Raw genomic sequence first — 24,866 nt, forward strand, 5'->3', positions numbered from 1 at the left:
TCTCTCATCTCTTTCCCCTCTTATGTATGTATTATATTCCCTAAATAAAATGTTAGCCTTTTGAGAGCAGAAATTGTTTCATTTTTTAACCCAACCCTGCTGGGGTAACCCAAACAAGAAAGTCTTGCTCAAGGACCCTAAACACTTAGACCAAAGAAGAAAGGTAAACCTAAAGATTCTGACAACCTTGTCTCCAGGTAGATTAAATGGGATACCCCAGGAAATCTTGGTTATTTGGGAAAAGAAACAATCTCTAAAATAAGATCTAAAATAAACAGAACAAAATAGTTGTTCTGGGAACCCTAAGTCAATCACTTAAGTTGAAAATAAGTTTCCCAACATCAAAACACTGTCCAACATGATCTCAGATGTATCTCACCAGAAACAAACATAAACATTATGAGTAAATTGCTTATGAGGTGTTTTCTACTACAAAGGCAGTGGAGTGCTGTTGTTTGTGAAGTACTCAATATTCTAGCTGGCTTGTTCAGTGGGTTCCAGGAATTAGGGCCAAGGGGTGAGTGATTCAAGTTCATTGAGGTGAATTTATGACTAGTGATGACAATCTAAGGAGGAGGAAGTCTATTTGTAGAAAAAGAAGAACAAACAGAACATTCTAATGAAGAAATTATCTCTCTTGGGAGAAATCAGGAAGATTGTGTACCAGGAAGAATTTGTATTCCCCCACCCCTCAAAAAAATCAGAGCTGTTTCCATGTGAGAAGGAGAGATGAAGGACCAAAGGGTCATAGTCCTGATCTATAAGAGGAAATTGGAAGGTGAGATGGGACTAAATACATGCCAGTTTAGGTAATTGGGAAGTCTAAGATTCCAGTGCCGCACCCCAGCAGGAATAAGAGAGCATTCCTTCTCCCAACGATACTCCACTTAATTGAAGTGTGCAGTCCCAAATAAAGGAGGTGAATGTCCTGGACTGTCCATTTATGGAGGATTGTGTTCAATTCCTGGCATCGTATTTTTAGGAAGGACATCAACAAGCTGGGATATGCCTGGTGGCAGGCAGCCAGGATGGTGAGATGGGAAGTGAAACCATATAAAGAAGTTGAAGAAACTAGGGATATTTAGCCTGGAGAAGAAAAACTTAGGGAGTATATGACACTGGCTTTAATTGTTTGAAGGGCTATTCTGGAAGAGAGATTAAACAAATTCTGCTTGACCTCAGAAGGCCCAACTAGGAGCAAAGAATGGAAATAGCAGAAAGTCATACTTGGTCTCACAGTAAGGAAAAACTTAATGACAGAGTTATCCTGAAGTGAAATGTAATGCCTTGGCAGAGAGTAGGTTTGCCCTTACTTAAGACTTCAAGTGGAGATAAAATGACCACTTCAGTAAAAAATACTCTCTCTCTCACACACACACACACACACACACACACACACACACACACACACGCACACACACACATCAATTCAGGTATGGCTTAGAAATAACCTCAAAGAGCATGTGATTCCTTTATCCTTTGGGGAACACACCCAAATTTGTTAGAATACATCAGCTATACACTTAATTTAATTTGCGAAAACATAGCTAATAATGGATTGTATTACTGAAAATTCGGGCTGTAAGTACACTTTTAGCAGGAGCCAATTATGCAGCCATTTCAGCTTTCCTACAAAAACAGACCAATGATTCATCCAGTTAGGAATCTCTCTCCCACGGTTGTTAAAAAGTATCTTGCCTAGCTACCCTATACTGTGAATTTGGAGCTCTCCATTAAGGCCCTTACTTCAGTTTCATTCAATTTAATTAAATACATGGTTGTTAACCTGATTGGATCATGGGGATTTGAACTCAACCCTCATTAAATATTTATTAAATCCCTATTATGTGCAAGGTCATTTATTATTTGTGTGACTCTGGGCAAGTCACCCAGCCCTGTTTCCCTCAGTTTCCTCATCTGTAAAATGAACTGGAGCAGGAAATGGCAAACCACTCCAGTTTCTTTGCCAAGAAAACCCCAAGGGAAGAGTCAAACATAACTGAAAATGACTAAACAGCAAAGTACACAAGGTACTGTCCTAGGCACTGATTGAGACAACAAAGGTAGAGATGAGGTAGACTCTATTTCCAGATCCCAATCTAATCCCATTAGATTGAGGTTACAGTCTAATGGGGAAAAAAGACAAATAATTATGCAACAAGAGAGAGTGTGATAGATGCAAAGGAGAAGTTCAGGTATCCAGCTTATAGGGGAGAAGTGAGGATTGGTAAGAGAAAGGAAACATGTGGGGAGAGGGAAGAGCTTATAAGGGATGGCTTCAAGATGAAGGGTAATATAGTGTCATGGAAAAATAATGGGACTTGGATTCAGAAGACCTGGATTCAAATCTCAGCTCCATTACCTTTAACCTATTTGACTTTGAATAATTCACAACCCTTCTTTGCCTCAATTTACCTATCTGGAAAATAAAGAATTATACATGAATAATTATCTTTCTATATTGTGATTCTTGAGTTGGGTCTTAAAAGAAGGGAAGGACTTCTATAAGTAGAAATTGAGGGATAAGTACCAAAAACCATTCCAGGCATTCAGGACAATGTAAACAAAGGCATGCAGATGTGAGTGGGACAAGAAATGGGGAAAAAAGTACAGTCCAACTTGACTGGAATGAGAAATATATAAAGGGTGCTGCGCAAGAGATGCCTGGAAAGGTAAACAGGAAATAGATTATGTACAAACTTGAATGCCAGGATAAGGAACATAGATTCCATCTAAACTCTAGACAGCTTGGTATATGACCTTATCTATGAAACATACGTAAAAAGGCACTGTCCCCCTAAGACAATAGCCCAAAACTTACCTGAAATCACAACTGTGTGGGACACTGTCAGGTGTTATTATTTTTATTTTCAAAGGGAAAATTCCCTCTCTAGAAAAGGAATAGTTACTGTGACTGCAGCCAAATTGCTTAGTTACCAAGGCTGTGTTTTCATTTTTATTTACAAATTCATTCCACCCCTTCCCTATTTAATCACCAACAATATTCTTGGTTTATTTCACTGACCCTGGCTTTGAGCTCATGCTGGCCAAAGCTTATGTAAGGAAACTTCCCTTTCACTCAGCCTACTAAACCTACCTCTTCTCCACCCCCAGCTTAAAAGACAGCCACATCTAAGTACTGTCATATGAAGTCTGATTATCCAGGCTGGGCCAAAATCTCCTTCAGCAGCTCAATTAATTTCTTTCAGATGATGCCTTCTTGAGCTCTGAGTAGTCAATGTCAAGAATTACTTACAAGTAAAGACCACATCTTGTTAATCTTTATAAATTCCTTCCGCCAAGTCAATGAACATTTATTAAGCACCTACTATGTGCTAAATATCAAGAATACAAAGAAGAGGACAAAAAATAGTCCTTGTTCTGGAAGAGATCACAGTCCAGTGCAGGAGACAACTTTCAACACTAAGGTCATTTTCACCAGGTATCCCCCCCTGCCTGCAATTCTCTCCTTTATCTCTTATCTACCAACTTCCACCAAATCCCAGCAAAAATCCCACCTTCTACAAGAAGTTTTTTTCTGGACCTTGCTTAATGATACTGCCTTCTTTCTATTAATTATCTCTGATTTATCCTGTTTCTATTTTTGTATATGCATAGTAGTTTGCATGTTGTCTCTCCCATTAGGATGTAAGCTCTTTTTAGAACAGGAACTTGGTTTGGTTTTTGGTTTTCACCCTTCTCTGAATCCTCAGAGCTTAGCATGACAATAAACGGTAGAACAAATTGCCAATTTGTGATATAGAAGGAAGTTTCCTCACTGGAGGAGCTCCCTTCATGATGAAATCACAGTTTGGGTCCAATAAACAATAATCAGTATCTATATAATGTTTTATATTTGTAGAGTGCTTTACAGCTCTTTAGATGAATTCATATATACCTCACAATGGGTTAGTCAGAATGGAGAGATATAAATTCAGAAGGCCGGGTGGGAGGAGGGTGAAGCTAAAATTTCATTGATGTAAGTGAAGAGGATGATGAGATTTTATTGATGTAAAAGAAGTGGCCTAGTCTCAGGAACACCAGCAGCTTGGAGAAGGACAGGGGCTTGCTTTTATACACAAACCTTGGGCACTCTATCAGGAGTGGGGCATGCTCTGTGTGGAAAGTTAACCACAAGGAAGAGAAAGCAGGTGTGTTGGGTACCTTTAACCACAGGGAAAGAGAGGCAGGAAAAGGGAAGCAGGTGTGTCTTGTTAACAGGTAGCGCATGGTTACTAGGAAGATTTAGATTTAGGCAAGGCTCTCATTGTTGCAGGCAGAAGTCAACTTCACCATAAGCAATGGTGTCAAACTCAAACAGACATGGATCCCTGCAGGCTACATACCTTAGAAAACCACAAATTAACATTATCTATGTTATATTGTATTTTTGTTTATTTTGTTAAATCTTTCCCAATTATATTTTACTATGGTTCAAGCTATACTCAGGAGTTTTGCCTATCAAGAATTTGATACCTTTGGTCCAGGGAACACCTGCTATGGAAACTCTATCCATCAGTAAATATCCATAACTATACTGTAATTTATGGTCTTAGAAGGGGTGGCTAGGTGGCACAGTGAATAGAGCACCAGCCCTGGAGTCAGGAGAACCTGAGTTCGGATCCGGCCTCAGACATTTCACACAAAAAATAGCAGTGTGACCTTGGGCAAGTCACTTAACCCCAATTGCCCTCCAAAAAGCAAAAAAAGAAAAAAAAATATGGTCTTAGAGGAGGATTCAGGAAGACCTGGGCTCAAATTCTACTCCAAACATGTGCTGACTCTGTAACCTTAGAAGTATCATTTTCCATGTCCCCAGGAACCCCTCTGTTGCAGAGCAGGGACAGAGATCTTCGTTGATGGAAGGAGTTTCCTAAGCTCAACGTCTATAGCACTGAGAAATTTAGAAATTGTCCAGGGTCATATGGCCAACTTGTGTCAGAGATAGGACTTAAATTCAGATCTTATGAACTCCAGGGTCTGTATCCACTATGCCATTTTTTCTCTATAATAAAACATAATGTATATCAATCAATAAACATTTATTAAGTTCCTACTATTTGCCTGGTACTTTGCTAAGCACTGAGGAAACATAAAGAAACAAAAGAAAGTCCCTGCCCTCAAAGAGCTTGCCATCAAACGAGGGAGACGACATGCAAACAAATATATGCAAAGCAAGGTACAGACAGGATACAGGGGAAATAATTAACATGGGGAAGACACTAGAATTAAGAGGGATTGGAGAAGACTTTCTGTGGAAGATGGGATTTTAGTTGGGACTTAGAGGAAACCAGAGAAGTCACCATATAAAAAGTAATTTCAGGATAGGGGAAACACTAACGGAGGAGTTAGTGTTCAGGAGAGTTGAAGGTTTCTCTTAAGCTGAGCCTTGAATAAGTCCAGAGAATACAAGAGGCAGAATGAGGAGGGAGAGCATTCCAGTCATGTGAGAGAGTCTGGAGGCAAAACACAGAATGTCATCTATGGAAAATGGCAATTGGATGAATCTCTCCTATTAGGCCTCCTGGAATACAACCCAGACTCCCTGTAGCAAAGTGAAAGCACTCAGTAAAGGTTATTAAGGATGAGACATCATAATAAAATGATCGCAACTTGTAAAAGAGTTATTAATACAAACACTAATAACAACCATAACACAGTTACTGGAGAATGCACTGACTCAATGGTATGAATGATCTATCCAGAAGAAGGATGAAAATGTCTATGGCAAAGAGCCAAGTCTGCCAGGCCAAACTGTCTCTAAGGCATCTCAGAATCCATCAAAATTTAGGTTTCAGTTGGCCTAGTCTAAGGATTGGAATTCACCATGAATGTGAGGGCCAAGGATAAAGAACATCATTCCTGTGAATGTGATAGTGGTAGGACATTCATGAGATTCTAGAGACTTTACTGAAGCATCCCATAGCATCTTTCAGGTTCCCACCACCAGCACCCCTACACCTCTCACTCATTTACATCCTATTACTCACACAACTGAACTTGCAAGTTGTTTTATAGGACTGTTGTAAGGTTGAAAGGTGAAATATGAGGTCACATTTTCCTCTAATTTTTTCTTGACTCTGACCCATCCCTAGATAACCCCCAGTAGCACCAAAATATCTAACATATGCTAGGTCAAATCAGTGCTCTGAGGAGTGCTAGGCTAGAGATAAAATCACAGAAGGGCTTGTTTTCTAATTCACAACAGCTAAAATATTTCCTTCTGCTTAATAGAAGGAAAAGCAATGCTATGCCTTCAAAAATGCAAATAAGACTAACTGATTACTTTTATTGTTTTTTACCAGACCTATGATTTCACTGGCATAGGGAACTAACTCTTACTGAAGAAACTCCCACGACCAATATAGATCTGTACATGTTTTGTAATTTATACTCCTAGAGAATACTGGGAGTGACTTGTTTAAGGTCACACAGTCAGTACATCTCAGAGAAGGAACTTGAACTTAAGTCTTCCTGACTCCTAATCTAGTTTTCTATCCATTATACCATGGTGTCTTTCATTAAATATGGTGCTTTTATTAAGTCATTGTTCAGTCATGTCTGCCTCTCCATGACCTCATTTGGGGTTTTCTTGGCAGAAATATTAGAATGGTTTTCCATTTCCTTCTCCAGCTCATTTTACAGATGAGGAAACTGAGGCTAAAAAAGCTAAATGATTTTCCCAGAGTCACACAGCAGGTAAGTGTCTGAGGTCACATTTGAACTCAGGATAGTAAGTCTTCCTGACTGTGGGCCCAACACTCTATCCCCTGCACCACCTAAGTGACAATGCTTCCAATTTTACATATATATAATTATATAAATATAGTATTACATATAATAAATATATTATATAATATTCTATATTCTGTATAATATATAATGTAATTTTCTGCATAATGTATATTACATATAATATTCCTTATCATATTTTGTTATATATCACATTGATACAAGTAAAGGCTCTAACCCTTCCCCTAGATCTGACTTGTATTAAACTTTATCCCATAAATACTATATAATTATATATGTTAAATACTATTTAGTACCCCAGAATTACAAAACCTGTGAGTTTGAGGGACTTCAGAGGCCATTTAATCCAAGCCATACCCACCTGCAATATACTCTCTAAGTGGTCATCTAGCCTTTACTTGAAGACTTCCAGGGAAAAAGAACCAACCAACTCCAGGGCAGCCCATTTCACTTTGGAATAGCTCTAATTGTTAGGAAGTTTTCCTTGTCATTAGGTCTATATATGCCTTTGTATAACTTCCTATAATTTGCTGATGGTTCTACCCTATGAGGCCAAAAAAATCCAATTTAATCCCCCTTTGAATTCTTGGAAACAGTCATCCTGCCCCTACATAGCTTCTCTTCTTCCAGAGTTACGTACTCAGTTCCTTCAACTAATTACATATCACATGTCCTCCAATCCTCTCGCCATTTTTGTCACCCTCCTCTGACTATAGCCCAGGTAGTGAATCACCTCCCTAAAAGTGGGCTCCCAAAACTGATCTGGTACTCAAGATACACTCTGTTCAAGCCATGCCTCCAATTTCAACCCAGAATCAAATCAGGATTTGTGGTCACCAAGTCACAGTTTTGACTCAAATCAAGTTTGCCATTCACTAAAATGTCCAGATTTTCTTGAAAAAAGTGGTGTCTAACTATACTTCTCCTAAACCGTGATGGAACTTTTAACTCAAATGCAGAACTTTACCTTTATCTCTATCCACTTTTATTTTATGAGTTTCAGCCTATTGTTCTAGCCTATTGAGATCTTTTTGGAGCCTGTCATTAAATCTACGTTTAGACATCCTTCCCATTTTCATTTGTCTCATCACCACAGGAGTTTCTCTACCATGTCACAGAAGCCTATTCCATCTGTGACTACATCTCACATTAGAACCATCACTTTATATTAATTATCAAGAATCAAAGCCAAGTCACTGATTTATACTTTGCTAACTTGGTTCCTATCCCTTTCTGGAAAACCAGAACAATATTCATTTTCACTTCTCTAGGCCAGTGACACCTCTACCAATCTCCAGGATTTTTCAAAGACCACAAAGGATAGATCAATATACTTTCAGGATCCTAAAATAAAATTCAGGACTAATTACTTGAACTAACTATTGGAGGGCAGATCCCATCTTATATATGCCCACTTATCTTTTGCTCTCATATTCATCTCACTTATCCTGGGTTTCAATGCCTAGTGGCTCATTCTTGCTCTCGTCCCAGTTCAAAGAGTATCATCCTCCTTGTCAAAGAAAACACTGAATAATATATACTGAATAGCATAGTATACATTGAATGACAATCAAGTTGACAAAGATGAATGGTGATGATAAAAATGAATAAAACCTCTTTGAATCAAAAGAAATGTAGGAAAACTTTAATAGTTAATATATATATTGATATGATAGTTTTATGTAGCTATTTTTCAGTTATACCTATATACATTTTCTCCATCAGGAAGATCTTATTTTATAAGTATAGCCTATATCATGATGGAATGGAAAAGTATTTACTGAGTGCTTACTATGTGGCAGCCATTATGCTAATTCAGTCAGTCAACCAAGCTGGTTACAGGCCATAGAGGACCTTAAGAAGCAGATAAGAGAAGTGGAGGAAAAATTGGGAAGAGAAATGAGAAAGATGCAAGAAAATTACAAAATGAGAGTTAACAGCCTGACTGAGGAAAATCACACCTTAAAAAACAGACTAACTCAATTAGCAAAAGAGGCTCAAAAAAGCAATGAGGAGAGGAATGCCTTAAAAAGCAGAATTTGCCAGATGGAAAAAGAATCTCAAAAGCTCAATGAGGAGAATCATTCCCTCAGCTTTAGAATGGAGCGAAGGAAAGCTAGTGACTTTAAGAGAAATCAAGATGTTAAACAGATCCAAACAAATGAAAGAATAGAAGGCAATGTGACATATCTCGTGGGAAAAACCATTGACCTGGAAAATAGATCCAGGAGAGAGAATTTAAAAATTATTGGACTATCTGAAAGCCATGATCAAAGAAAGAACCTAGAAATCATCCTCCAAGAAATTCTCAGGGAAAACTTTTAGAATCTTTTAGATGATGTTTTAGAACCAGAGGGCAAAATAGAGGTTGAAAGAATCCACTGATCACCTCCTGAAAAAGATCCCAAAAAGAAAACTCCTAGGAATATTATAGCCAGGTTCCAAAATTCCCAGATCAAGGAGAGAATATTTCAAGCAGCCAGGAAGAAACAATTTGAATATTGTGGAAACACAATCAGGATAACCCAGGATCTGGCAGCTTCTACACTGAGGGATTGAAAGGCTTGGAATATGATATTCCAGAGGTCAAAGGAGCTGGGATTAAAACCAAGAATCACCTACCCAGCAAAACTGAGTATCATGTTTCAGGGGAAAATATGGTCATTCAGTGGAATAGAGGACTTTCAAGCATTCTTAATGAAAAAAACAGAGTTGAATAGAAAATTTGACATTCAGATACAAGAAGCAAGAGAAGCTTGAGAAGACAGTTTGATATAGATGAAGATGCAGCTGCCATAAGTGATGGAGATGATAATCACGTGGGAGGAATAAGTGGAAAAGACCTTTTTCCTTTGCTGGGCAAAGGGGAATCTGAGAACTGTCTTGATAATGTGTGCATAGGACAAAAACACTAAGAGTAAAGTGATAATCAGGGTCAACACAGCAAAGATCAAAACCATCTTCTCTATAAATTGTGTATCTGAACATGCAATCTTTAATATGGGAAATGCATCACAGCCAAAATGATCAATAATATTGGAATCACAGAATTCCAACTGAAGGCCTAAGCTAATTGGTGGGAGGATGATCATCAACCCAGCCAGCCAAGAGCTCAGGAGGACTTTGCTGTTCATGATGAATGTGTAGTGCAGAGGTTTGCAGATGGCCACATAGCAATCATAGGACATGGTGGCCAGAAGGAAAAAATCTGTTGACCCAAGAAGGATGACAAAAAAATATTTGGACAACACAAGCATTATAGGTAATGGTATTGTCACTAACTGACAAGCTGTAGAGATATCTGGGAATATGGGCAGTTGTGAAGGCCACTTCTAAAATTGAAAAGTTTCACAGGAAAAAATACATGGGTGTCTTAAGTTGTGCATCCATCAAGGTGAGGGTGATGATGATCAGGTTCCCAACTATGCTCAAAACATATGTGAAAAAGAGAAAGATAAAAATTAGAACCTTTAGTCGGGGATCATCTGTCAGTCCTCGAAGGATAAATAATGTTATCCCTGTATGGTTTCTCATCCCTGACTTCTGATTGACCTGTGTATAAAAGAAGAGAGAGATTAGATGTGTTGAGAAAGGTGACAAAATGTATAAGCTCTGGGAATCAGATGAAAAAGTCAGGCAAGGTGTTGTTGGACCTTCATTTTATTTGATTGGGAACAGTATCACTAATATGTTGACCTGAGTATATGTCATCTATGTATTAGGGAGATTAAGAAGTTTGTTTTGAGATTATTTTCTTTAACGAGCATGCAATACCCTCTATCTACATATATTCCTCTTACATCTCTGTATTAATCAACATCCTTGCATTTACTCCTTTTAACAGATCTCATTAATTTTCACCCAAAACTTAAACACCCTTCAGTTTCCTTAACCACACACCAGAGGGTCAGGACATCTTGTTTTGCATTCCTGGCTGTGATGCTTATTACTTGTGATTGTGGAAGATCTTGGAGTTTACTTTTTCTCATCTGTAAAATGAAGTTAATACTATTTACATTGTTTACTCTGTTAAACTTTAAATGTTATATTAAGTAGGGTCACTCGTAAAAAAAAAAAGAAAGAAAAAATAGAAGGCAATGTGAAATATCTCATTGGAAAAAGCACTGATGTGGAAAATAGATCCAGGAGAGATAATTTTAAAATTATTGGACTACCTGAAAGCCATGATCAAAAAAAGAACTTATAAATCATCCTTCAAGGAATTCTCAAAGAAAATTGCCCTGATGTTTTAGAACCAGAGGGCAAAATAGAAATTGAAAGAATTCACTGATCACCTCCAGAAAAAGATCCCAAAAAGAAAATTCCTAGGAATATCATAGCCAGGTTACAGAGTTACCAATCAAGGAGAAAATATTATAAGCAACCAAGAAAAAAAAACAATTCAAATAGTGGGGAAACACAATCAGGATAACACAAGACCTAGTAGCTGCTGCTTTAAGGGATTGTAGGGTTGGAATATGATATTCCAGAGGTCAAAGGAGCTAGGATTAAAACCAAGAATCACCTACCAAAGCAAAACTGAGTATAATATTTCAGAGGAAAATATGGTCATTCAATGAAATAGAGGATTTTCAAGCATTCTTGATGAAAAAAAATGAGAGTTGAATAGAAAATTTGACATTCAAATACAAGACGCAAGAGAAGGTAAACAGGGAAAAGAAATCATAAGGAACTTATCAAAGTTGAACTATTTACATGCCTACATTGAAAAATGATAATTGTAACTTATGGAACTTTTCTCAGTATGAGGATTGTTGAAGGGAACATAAATGTATGTATATAAATATATATATATATGTACACATACATATATTTGTCTATATAGGAGGGTATATGTGCATATGAATACATATGTGAGTCTGTGTATATATGTGTACAGGTATACATAGACAGAGGGCACAGGATCAATTAAATAGGGATGATATTTAAAAGGTGAAATTGAGAAGTGAGAGAGGAATACAATGAGAGGAGATGGGGAGAGACAGAATGGGGTAAATTATCTCATATAGAAGAGGCAAGGGAAAACTGTTTCAATGGAGGGGAAGAACAAGAAGGCAAAAGGGAATGGGTCAACTTTACTCTCATTGAATATGGGTTAGGGAGGGAATGACATACATACTTAATTAGCTATCTTGCCCTATAGGAGAGTATAGGGGAAGGGGATGAGAGTGGGGGTGATGGAGGGGAGGGCAGGTTTGGGGGAGAAGGGTAGTTGGAAGCACACACCTTTGAAAAAGGACAGGGTCAAAGTAGAGAAGGAGAAGTGGGGAGTGGGATAGGATGGAGGAAAACTTAGTCAGTCTTTCACAATATATCCACTATGGAAATGTTTTGCATAGCTACACAACCTATATTGAATTGCTTATATTCCCAGTAAGAGTGGAAGGGAAAGAATCTGGAATTCAAAGTTTTAAAATCAAATATTTAAAAATATATATTATTTTTTTTACATGCAACTGGGAAATAAGACAAACAGGTACTGGGGTATGGAGATCCATCTTGCCCTACCAGAAAGTCAGAAGGGAAATGGGGGGAAGATATAGGAGAGAGAAGACTGGGGAGGGGGTTTACAGTGGGATTGCTGTTTTGGGGTGGTGGGTAGGGGAAAGATGGGGAGAAAATTTGTTACTTAAAATCTTGTGAAAATGAATGGTGTAAACTAAAATTAAACATTTTTTTAAAAAAGAAAAGAAACAGAACATTAAGTTTGTCATTGGCCATGTCCTTAGTGGAATTTGTAAACTGGTCCCAATTGTGGAGAGGCAGAGATAGATGTTTTCAGAGAGAAATAAGCAGTGAGTTATTTAAGGACACCAAGCAGGCATTTACTACCCAGTCAGATCAAGAGAAAATAAATTTAGAAAACCTCTGCAGTCACTGCTGCATTTGAGGCTATATGATCAATAGCAGATGCGTCTTGATTCATTCCAGAAAAACAGACCACCTCATGTGTCAGAAGTATCATTAACACTTATCTGGACTGAAGACAAAAGCAAACTCAGTAAGAATGTCTCTCTAACTTGGCTCCAAGCTTGAGCACAAATTATATGTATACAGATAATTCCCAGCCATCTCTCCCCAGATCCTGTAATCTCTCCTTTACTTATTTTTTAATTACCTAAATACAATTTGCAACCTCTGTGAAGACCAATAATTTCTAACATGTCTTCCATCTTCCATATTGACATGTTGCAGTTTACATTCTACTAAATTTCCTTGCTGAGAACTCTCATCTTTAATCTTATCATACCGTGTTTCCCCAATAATAAGACACTGTCTTATTAATTTTTTTGGACAGAAAAACACCAGAGGGCTTATTTTCAGGGGAGGGCTTATTTTAATGAACATTGACAGCAATTTTAATAAACAGGTAAATGTGAACAAAAAATGTACCTTTATTCAATAATGAATTCAATAAAGAACAGGATGACACGCTCACTGCTGCAGCTCTGATTGGATGCAGCTCGGAGCGCGGCGTGCCTTTCACCCGGGGGGAGGGAGGGGGGGACGGTGCATACAGAGGGTACCGTAATGTAGCGTGTAGCACAGGGGATCACCTTCCACTACAGTAGCAATCTCAATAGGGCTTATTTTCAGGGGAGAGCTTATTTTAGAGGAATCTTACACCGTAAGGAGAGGGCTTATTTTCAGGACAGGTCTTATTATCGGGGAAACACGGTAGTTCCTTGACTTCCATTTCATTTCAACAAGTCTTTATTAAATACCTACTATGAACCAAGCACTGTGGAAGGTTTGTTGTTTTGTTTTGGTTTCTTGAACTATGTCTATGATTTCATTGGTGTATGGAGTTGCAGGTGAGGAAATTCCTCCTACCAATACAGATCAATAATTTTTGTAGAGTTCCCCAATATCCCTAGAATCTTAGAAGATTGTTTGGGGAACTAAGTTACTTTTTCAGGGTCACACAGTCAATATATGGATCATAGACAGAACCTGAACTCAGGTCTTCCTAAAGCTAGCTCTCTATTCACTACAGAGAATTTTCTCTCCATCTCTGACTTTAAAGAACTTGTATTCAATTTTGATTACTCAGAGAACCAAGAATTTTGGAAGTTTTTTGTGTATGTTAAAATGTGGAAATTTGAGTTATAATCCATGCATCTACAATGGCAACATATACTTTTTTTAAAAAGCTTTATATTTATCACAAAATTCTTTTATACTTTGCAATTATGAAGTTCACATTGCTTTACAAATCCCATCAAGGAAATCTTCCTTTAAAATGCAGTTTCTCTTTACAGAGTTGAGGTATAATTATTGAAGAAGTTTTGCTGTGAAATACATAGAAATGTGTGAAATATGTAAAATATATAATTATGCATGCATATTACCAAATTAGATGTCATTTAATAGCCCAGTACCTCATTTTCTGTATCTATAAAAGAAGGGTGCTATAACCAATCTTTTCTTATTTAAAGGGCTGTTAGTGCTGTGATTTTGTGAAATTAGATTAAAGGAAGAAAATACACTTAGTTCTTCACAAGTTAAGTACCATTTTAAAGGTTAAATTATTACGATATACCCCCAAGCCAACTTAGTTTTAAACTTCAGTACCATGGACAGTCTTAGTGACTGGGACAATGAATGCCTCAATTTTTCAAAATGTCTTTGGACCCTTGCCTGCTGCCCTATTCAGAAATCACAGATTAAAAACTATGCTTTAAAATGGCATTATGTCCATTGGTTTGCACTAGAGAAATCTCAGGAGTCCATTAAAGGAAACACAAGAGAAAACTTGCTCAATGTTCTACAAAAAAGGAAATCTGTTTTATACTTGGGTCTGTTCTGACATTGTATTGAATGGGTTTTTTCTTCTCCAAAATCTTCTTCTGGCACTCCTTAACCTTTTGTGTTCAACTATTTACTTTATTTCTTCCCAGACTATCTCTGCTCTCCATAGTCAAATTGTAGCTTCTTTCATTCCCTTCTCACTCTCTAGATCCTTCACCATCTCCATATTACACATTCAATATCTAATCTCTCAAGAAACGGCTACTTCTGCTTCCTCAGGAAGGAAAGATCAATTAATGAATATATTAATTAAGGACATGTTTTAACTTCTGTAATCAAGTCTAATCATTTGTTTGTTTGAAATAGTCTACAATCCTCATTATAATCATGAACACCTACCAATGGAGGAAACTTTATTAGAAGATGTAAAGCTATTTCATTCAGATTGAATGCTGGCAAAAAAAAGTTTTTATATAATGAAGTTATAGAGTTTTATTTAAATCAACAAATGATTATTCTTTAGAATAAGGCAGTAAACAGAATTCTAATTCTTTAATGTGTTCGTGTTTATCTGTGGAAGATAATCACTTCAGTTTTTAGCCATAAAATACAAATATCAAGAGAAACCTCTCTGACTAATGTAATGTTAAAATTCTCACCAAATATTAAAATTCTACAGTTTGAGCTCTACTTTATGCAGAATGTGTATATATGTTTGTATACATACACACACATGGTTACAAGGTTGCATTTTGCTTTGGTCTAGACCTTTGTAAGATACTGTGCAACCCTGTGATTGTCTGCATCTTGTAGACAGAGATTTGCATGGGGTGCTGAAAGAGTAAGGATCTTGTCTAGAACCACACAGTCAGTATTTTGTGAGAGGCAGGACTTGAACCCTGACATGAAGGCCTATTCTCTATAAAGTATACCATACTGCTTCCTTAGAAGGTTGCGTAAGGAAGAAAGAAAAAGCCTTCATCACAGGAAATTATTCACTAATGACTTAACTTCTTATAAATTTAAGCCCCATTCAAACATCCTTTATCACTTTACACCAGCATCTATCTGCACCCATCTGTCAAGGTCTACAACTTCATGGGTCAGTCTCCCATTAATTGTACATAGCTGTTTCAAAAGAGAATTATTTTAATATCAAAGGATCAAGAGAAACTCTTGGGAAAATTAATGAAGCCCTGAATTATTTTTTTAACAATGACCCCTCTTTATGATGAGAAAAGTCAAATAGGAAGTGAAGATATCATCCCACAATATCATATAATTTCTCCATAAATATACTTTCCCCAAATCAACAATTTATTAAATATTTTTCAGTCTAAGAACTGATGTATTAATGAAATTGTTACCTGATTTTGTTAAATATAAAATAAAATGTATTTTAATAATTTTTAGTTTCATTTTTCAAGATAAAATCCCAACCAAATCATTTTTCAGTATTTACAATGAGATGTTGGTCTTTTGCAGGTGCCAGCTGACCTTTGAAAATAAAGACCTCCTGTATATGTTTGTGGTGTGGAAAGTGAAATGGATTTGGAGTCAAAAGGCCTCAGTTCAAATCTCCTCTTTGTCATCTAAATAACCTTAATCAAAATTTATATGACTTTTCTGGGTCATCAGTTCCTCATCTGTAAAATGGGACTGGTAAACTGTATCATCTAACTACCAGATCTAAAATCCTACGATTCAGTGAACATATACATACAGACTCAGTTCATGATTTGAGGATCCATAATTTTATCCATGTGATTTATCCAATAGTGTAGAATCCAAATTCTCCATCCCTTAGTAGACAATTTAATGAGTTCCTGTCATCCAAAAGTTAATCATCTGTCAAAGTGTACACATACACCTATAAATATGCAGGTTTACAGGACAGGCCTTTTAAAAATGAGCATGTTAGGATAGAAAATACAATGATATTTTGGCCTTCAGATGAGACACATCGCTTTTAATCCAGTCATATGGATTATATTTGATTAGGCCACTCAAGTAGATGTCATCCATCTCAGGAGTTAGCAGAGAGTTTAAATCTTTGGAACATAGCCCAAAATAGAAATCATAATTTTAGGAATGTTTTATGGTACCTATGGACAGAGCCAAAAAACTAATTCCCATGAAAATGATCCCCGCCCACTTTCTCATAAAAAGCAAGCCATCCTCTTGGAACCAAATAAAATTGGCATCTTCTTTAAATTCTCAAAGTCAGCCTGAGGCTGCCTAAGCATTCCTCTCCATATTTCCTTACCTGGTGAGGTGAGGACTAGAGGGGAAAGTTTATTATTGAAAGAGCTCAGTTAGGAAAACTGCGTTGGCCACAGTCTGAATGAGGTTTTCTCTAGACCTAAGAAAGGTCAGCTTCTTTTCCCAATACTCTCTTCATTCATGAATCTACCATCTTATGACATGGTACATGACCAGTCTCCCAAATATTATCACAAATCACAGAAAGAAATCATTTCCCAAGCCTGAATGTGATGGAAAAACTAAATATAAGGCAATTATCTATCCTCTGTGCAGCCTCATGCTATATTCTTATATGGTAATAGAACATACACAAAAAACTTCCAAAATTCTTGGTTCTTTGGGTGATTGAAATTGGATGTAATTGAATATATTCTTATATGGTAATGGTCTCTATTGCACTTTGATAAATATGGCAATTAGCTATCTAAAATCTCTAATATAAGACATTTTAGTGGGTATTTAGACTGTGGGGTGAAATCTGTTTGCACAGCATTAATAGGGTAACTGAGTAACTGAGGTTTCTAGGAGTAGACCCTTCTACATGCTATAAACAGTGGATTCAGTAATCCTCCCCTGGGCACTGAGTAAGTTGTTAGAGTTTGGGAGGAGTATGCTAAGGTGTTTAAATGGCAGATTTAATTATGTGACCATTAATTATCTGCACAAATAGTACACCTTTCTAGTCATTTCCAGTCATTACTGAAACAAGTACAAATCCAAGAAACATTACCATAGGGGGGAAATGGGCACATGAGCTTGACTCATTTAACATGGCTGAATCTGCCATTTTAATGAGTACCAGATTATTGCCTACATCATTTTTTTTTCATCTAAAATGTTTAGAATATCTTACAGACATTGTTATTTCTCATTCTGTACCTTGGGCTACATGCTGCTGCCAAAGTAATTTTTCATTAAGCACTGCTCTGATCATGTGAATCAATATCAATGACTTCCTATTGCCTTTGGAATCATATATAAACTTCTCCATTTAGCTTCTAAAGTCCTATGTTACCTGGCCCCACTTTATTTTTTTTTTTTAAATAAGCAATCAGAGTTAAGTAACTTGCTCAAGGTTACATGGCCAGTTATTTCTGGGTGTGGTGCTAAGTATCAGAGCCCAGATTCAATCCCAGGTCATCCCAACTTGGGCCGGTGCTCTTACTTACTGAGCCACCTGGCCGCCCCTCCCACTTTATCTTTTCAACATTATTGTACAATATTTCCCCTCCTACATCCTATGATCTAGCCAAACTGTCCATCCCTGTATTCCTAGCAGAAAAAAAAAATACATCTCTGGTCTTTGTGCCTTTGCCCTCATGGTCACCCACATCTAGAATACATTCACTCCTTATCTTCATGTCATAGAATCCCTCTCTTCCTTTAAGATGCAGCTCAAACATTATCTTCTGCATGGAGATTTTTGTGATCTCCCCATCTGGTTGTACTCTCCCTCACAAACTACCTTGCATCTAACTTCTTGTCATTTTTTTACAGTCATACCCAACTCTTTGTGATCCCATTTGGGTTTTCTTGACAGAGATATTAGAATGGTTTTCCATTTCCTTCTCCAGTTCATTTTACAGATGAGGAAACTGAGGCAAACAGGGTTAAGTGACCCTGGGATCACACAGCTAATTAGACGAGATTTGAACTCAGGAAGAAGAGTCTTCCTGACTCCAGACCTGACACTTTCTCCACTGCACCACCTTGTATTTACTTTTTTTAGGATGGGGGGAAAAGAAATCTATTATTATCCCATTTTACAGAAGAGAAAACTGAAGTTGTGAGAAGTGAAGTGACAATTTAAATGGAAAGAATGATCACCACAAAACAATCAGAAATGAATGTCAGAATTCCCAAAGAAGAGACATGAGAAAACACCTACCACAACTCCTGTATGGAAGTGGGAGATCCACAGGTGTGGAACATTGCATCTATGTAAGGCTTCTTTTTTCCAGTATAATGACAGTTTTGCTGAACTATGCTATCATTTTTAAAAAATCTTTGTTATAAAAGATGGCTTTCTGGAAGACGTAAGCCAAACACTGAGCACAAAATACAAGAATGGAGACTTCTCTGGTTCTTCTATCTCTCAGACTACATCAGTATGCTCATAGTCAAATGGAATATTCAAGCAATTATATTAATAATTCAAGTAGATGTCGTTTTTAGCTTAGATGATTAAAATGAATGACCCAATTCTCCCCTTCATTTTATGAGTGTAGGACAGCCTCCAGAAACTCCAATCTCTTTCTTTCAAACACTAAGTTAAATTGACAAGCAAAGGAGAGAAGTGCCCTCCTTTCGAGGATATGTTCAGTAATTACTGAAACACCATTCAACAGTTTTAACCATCATTACTCAAACTATAAAGGAATATGCTCACTGTCCACTCAAGCTTCCATTCCAGGTTTGTTGTTGTTGAATTTGGTATTGTCAATGATAATGTTTGAATAGGGCCTTGAACATAGGATCATGGATTTAGAACACTTAATATATTTTTTGTCGTAGAAACTGAGTAGCCTTAAGTCATTTTGATATATGACAAACAATTAGCAATTCAAAAATACACTTGCATGTAAATAGGAGAGCTCCAGGCAGGAGTGACTACAGGTTTATACTAAGCAGCTGATGTAATTGATTTGATCTCTTTTTCCCCCATTTCAGTTTTCAGCGCTACTGTCCAATTCCATGAGAAGAGTCTCTAAAATATGTAACTAAAAGCAGAAAGTCTATTTATTTGAAATAAAATGTCCCCCTCCCTCTATTGCTATCACCCTAAGAACTTCACAAGACATATAAAATATATAAACTCCAGCTTGGAATGCATTATTGTTATAGTTCCTTCTTGTGTGCTGTAAATATTTGGGCCCTGTAAAAGTAACCATTTACAACTTCTTAAGAGGAACAGGGGACTTAAAGTATTTTTCTTTTCTATTCTTTGTTAATGCCATAAATTCCTTCCAGGCTTGATAACTTAACATTGCATTATGTCTCTAAATGAGCAATCCTCCTTTGCATCCAAGCACCAATAATGCAATGTTAAGTTATTTCACTGCAATATATTAATCCAGGTCACAAAAAGTAGCATGGAGCAGGTGAGTCAAGGAGCAAAGTACTTCTTTCATATGTAGCTGCCCTGTGCTATAAGAAAGACCATATCGGAGCAGCTAGGTGGCTCAGTGAGTGAGCACCGGCCCTGGAGTCAGGAGGACCTGAGTTCAAATATGGCCTCAGATACTTAACACAAAAACTAGCCATGTGACCTTAGGCAAGTCACTTAACCTCAATTGCCCTCCAAAAAAGCAAAAAAAAAAAAAGACAGATCATATCATTAAATACACAGAACCCAAAAAGATGCCCAAAATTTATTTCAGACCAGTCTAAGATTTTGAAAGAAAAGACACATCAGATGGTTAGTCTGATTGCCTAATCAATTGTAAGGATGCTGCCTTGGTGTCTACTGGTCTTTTCCTTCTCTTCCTGTTCTGAGTTATCACTGAGTGCCAATCTACCCCCTTCATTTTCTACTGCATTTCAACTTAATTCAATTCCACAAGCATTTATTAAACATCTATTATGTCAGCATATTAAAATGGAAAGAACATTGACTCTGAAGACAGAGGACTTAGATCCAATTCCCACCTCCAATGCTCACTACCTGTTGACCTTGAGTAAGTGATGTAACTTCATTAGGCATCAATTTTCCCATCTACAAAATTAGGACATTGGACTAGGTTGAATTCTGAGAACCTTCCGATTCAAAAGCTATGACCCTGTGCTAAGAAGTAGGATTTGGAAGTTTTGGGGTCTGAGGTTTTGGAGGGTTTTTTCTTTGTTTTGTTATATTTTATTTTATTTCATCCAGACATTTGACTTCATCAAAAAGGGAAATAAAAATAATAACAACTAACATTTATATAGTACCTTTGTGCCAGGAACTGTGCCAAGCATTTTACAAATATTACCTCACTGGACCCTCAAAACAACCTTTTTTGCAAGGTAGGTCCTATTATTATCCCCATAATATAGTTGAGAAAACTGAGACAAACAGAGATTAAGTGATTTGCCCAAGGTAGTACATCTAGTAAGTATCTGAGTTAGATTTTAATTTTGACTATCTATGTGAAGATTCCTCCATCAATCATTAGGTAGGGAAGAGAAGGGTTAGAAGGAATCAATTAGGGTGGGACAAAAGGACTTTGCACTAAAGGCACAGTTGAGGTTGGATTACATGAATTTGTAATGTACCCACACTTGACCTAGCTGCATTTAGCAGCTTGTAAATAGGAACAAAGGAGGCAGGCAGTGGGAATAGCATGGAGCTGAGGTTTAGCAAGAGATTAGTGTGGATGGGAGGAGGGGCAAGAATTCAAGAGCAGAGAACAGCATAGAGTTGAAATGGCCAACTAGGAGTTAAAATTAGAGAGGAAAGTGAAGTCAGATCAGGAAATAGGACTTAAGGGTGGAGGAATTGAAGGTCTCAATAAAGACAAAGACTAGGTTTAGAAAGGTCAAGGCACAGGGAGAAGTGGAATGATGATAGGAAATGATGGTCAGAGCAATGTCAAAGTTTCTAATTAGGGAAGTGGGTCACTTGTGGCTAGATCTCTTCTGTGACTGAAGTACAGCGAAAAGGCAGTTGGAAATTAGGCAGTTGGATTCAGGGTTTGTAGTGGGTAACGTGGCAAAAGGTCATAAGATTTAAGAAGATTGGGAAGTGGGAGCAGGAATTGTTTCATATTTTGTGTTCATATCCCCAGAGCTTAATAGAATGCCTTGACACTTAGGTCCTTAATAAATGCTTATCAATTGATTGATTACTACTCAAAATTGTTGTGCCTCTTGGATCACATGAATATAAGCTACCTTTTCCAAGGCTGCTCCTATTCCTGGCAAGCATCATCCCCAGTTGGTTTGGAGCAGTTCTCTCCCTTAATGATCACAATCTGCTCAGAACCTAGCCAATGTCTGAATCTTATTTGGCACATAAACCTACCAATAGTTCTTAGTCACTTAGAACCAAGCTACTACCTGAAGAGACATTTTCTTTCAACATTTACACCCATTTTATCAGCCTGACCAAGGTCAGGGAAAGGTTGGTTCTAAAAGGATATAGAAGCCTTCCTGCAATTTTGGGAAGTGAAATTAGGCAGTTGGATTCAGGTTTCTAGTAGGTTACATGGCAAAAGGTCTCTTTCCTCCTGTGATTTTGCTACCAACATTCTAGCTCAGGGCTTCCTGAATAAAGGCCAGGAGGCCCTGAAGGCTTTCAACAATATCTTTGCAATTCCCTAAGAATCTCTCATCCTCTGAAGCTCATCTCAGGTTCCATACCCTGGCTGTGGGGCACGTAGAGAAGGAAAATTTTCACACTGAAAAACATTTTTTTAAAGCCTATGAAATTTAATCTGATGTCAAAGGGAGGTGCCTCTGTAGAAATAAAAATTCAAGACCTCTGAACCAGAGGATTTCTGGATTGGGCTTGTCCCTGAATTCTTTCTTGAAATGTGGCAAGGGGGAGAAACTTACCTGCACAGACTTCTCTCCTTTACCTGGATTTGCTCACAGAACATTAAAGCTGGAAAAGACCCTACAAGTCACCTAGCCCAAACTTTTTATTTTACAGACCAGGAGATGGAGAAATAGAGAAGTAAAGTAACTTGCCCAAGATCACACAGCTAATTAATGGGAGAAATCCAAGATTCATCTTCAGGGCTCCTAACTCATGATCCAGTGATCTTTCTATTCATGACACCGCATTGCTTTGAAGGCAGCATCTCCTCTTTATCTTGTCCTACTTTTAATGGCCATCAGGTTGTTTTGGAAGAACATCTCATTTAGTCCCACTTTGATTAAGCTACAAATAGCATATACTTGAGTGAACGTTAAGCTTAATTCATTTTCCAGAGCAAATCATTGGACTGCCACTGTCATTCACATGATCTTTCCATCAGCCTGGCATAAATCTTTTTTTTTCTCTCTTTCTTGGCCCCTTGAGTACTTAACAGCCCTGACTTTAAAATCTTGGAAAATCAAATGCTCATAATGACTCATTTTTGAAGAGCTTTTCCACTCACCTCCTCTCATAAGTTATAGTGACACATGCTGTAAGCTCATCAAGGAAACCAAGACAGGAACTGGGTAGGTAATAAACTGTCACAGGTATAGCAGTCACTGGCAGACCACGTAATGCATGCCCCAATACAGAGAGTACTATTCATGCGAAGAATTTTCTTGAATTCAACCAAAGACGTGTGACTTTTGCTCTGCCAAGGAATTTGAAAAAAAAGTTCTTTTTAATATTCTTACCCATTCATACAAACATTTAAGTTGCTTAAGTCAGTCATTTTCAATGTATATTGTTTCACAACATGTTAATTTAAATTGAATTTAAATCTTGGGAGAAGGTAAAGCTAGAATACTTCACATGGAGTCAGGATGACCTAGATTCAAATCCCACCTCAAGATATTTACTAGCTGTGTAACCCTGGAGCAAGTCACTTAACCTCTGTCTGACTCAGTTTCCTCCTCTATAAAATGGACATCATAATATCTCTACCTTATAGGATTGTTGTGAAGCTTAAATAAGATTACATGTGCGTATACATGCATATATAATCTATCGATAATATATTGTAGCATATAACTTATGCATGATATGTTACATAATATATACACACATATATCTACATATATGCTTTTAAAGCTTCAAAGTGTCTTTCAATATGTCAGTTATAAGTATTAATAGTTCCTTTTCCCAGATCACAAATAAAGAAAAATGAAAGGGAAATGGTTCTTTTTATCCAGCTTGGCAATAAACAGTATGTCTACCATGCAAGGTCTAGCCTAGCTTACCAAAAGGTTGGTAAGAAATTCGTTGTTGTTGCTCTTTACCTACAACTATTCATGAAGAATCATGGAGGAGATGTAACCTGCATCAGTAGAGGGAGTACCAGGGGTATGCCAAAACCAATTCATACTGGTCCCAGAAAGCTGATTATTAAATTTTCAATGGAAGCATTTACATCTCAGAAACTGGCAAACATAAACCAGGGCTTGATTTTTTTTTTGTTTTGCTGATTGTTGACTTAAGAAAGTGAGGTAGATGTTAATAATGCAGATTAAACTTGAAAATGTGTCATGAGTACGTTTTTTTTTTCTTAAAAAGTCAGATGTTAAATCTTTATCAGTACTTCTTTGTACTCATATAGATCTTTGGAAGTGTTGAAGAAGATATGACTCATGAGCCAAGGCTAACAGGATGTCTCAGGACCTTGAGTATTCAACCAAGTGAAAGAGATTCACCAGCCTGCCTTTTTACTGCTAAGATAATAGAGACATATATAAAGAGAATTCAATCCAAAGGTCCACCTTCACTAATCTCCAGCCCAACTTCGATTGACAGTTATAGTTTTTACAGCCAAAAAGAAATCTCAAAAATCTCCTCTGAGAAACAGTAAGATAACTAAACCTAGATTTTTCTATTAGATGGTAAGCACCATGAGGTCAGAGGCCAAACTCTTACCTTTCTTTTCATCTTCTGTGGTGCTTCCTAAAGAGAAAGTGTGCAATGGATGTGCTGAATTAATGCAGTTCAATACTTGGGGGGCTTTCAATACTATGGGAGGAGGATTATTTGAAAGCTCAAGAGCCTTATTTGGAATTTAAAGGAGGCCTTAAGGTATCCAGCAAATACTTAGATTTCTTGGGAAAGAATGGCATTGAAACATTAAGGTGAGAACATGTACCTCCACTTTCCTCTTTTCTTACTCAAAGACCTAGAAGCCCGTGTGATTTCACTAGTGTAGATCACAACCCCTCCCCACCTGATCCTTCCTGTTTGGGGTACTTTGTAAATTCTCTACGAAAAAAAAAACTAAAGGTCTTACTTTTCACACTTTGAATATTATAGAATTTTTTTTAATCCTTTGTGGACTTTGGTGAGATGTGGTACAGAGGGCCACAATAAGATATAACAAATAGAGCTGTTCTGGCCTGGAGGTGCCATGCACAGGCTCCAGAGATCTCTGTGCTAAAAAATCCACCTGGCCCTTCTATACCATATCCTT

General features: G+C 37.3%; 1 pseudogene; it reads right to left on the bottom strand.

The window, feature by feature from the left end:
- The window catches only part of LOC138147881 (olfactory receptor 6C2-like), a 47,956-nt pseudogene extending 37,646 nt beyond the window's left edge, over positions 1–10,310 (bottom strand).
- Between the last annotated feature and the right edge of the window lie 14,556 nt (positions 10,311–24,866).

Source organism: Petaurus breviceps, unplaced genomic scaffold (genome assembly GCF_028583685.1).
Source record: "Petaurus breviceps papuanus isolate PSGF00001 unplaced genomic scaffold, PetGlider_PUasm1.0 90808, whole genome shotgun sequence".
In the NCBI taxonomy this organism is placed as follows: Eukaryota; Metazoa; Chordata; class Mammalia; order Diprotodontia; family Petauridae; genus Petaurus; species Petaurus breviceps.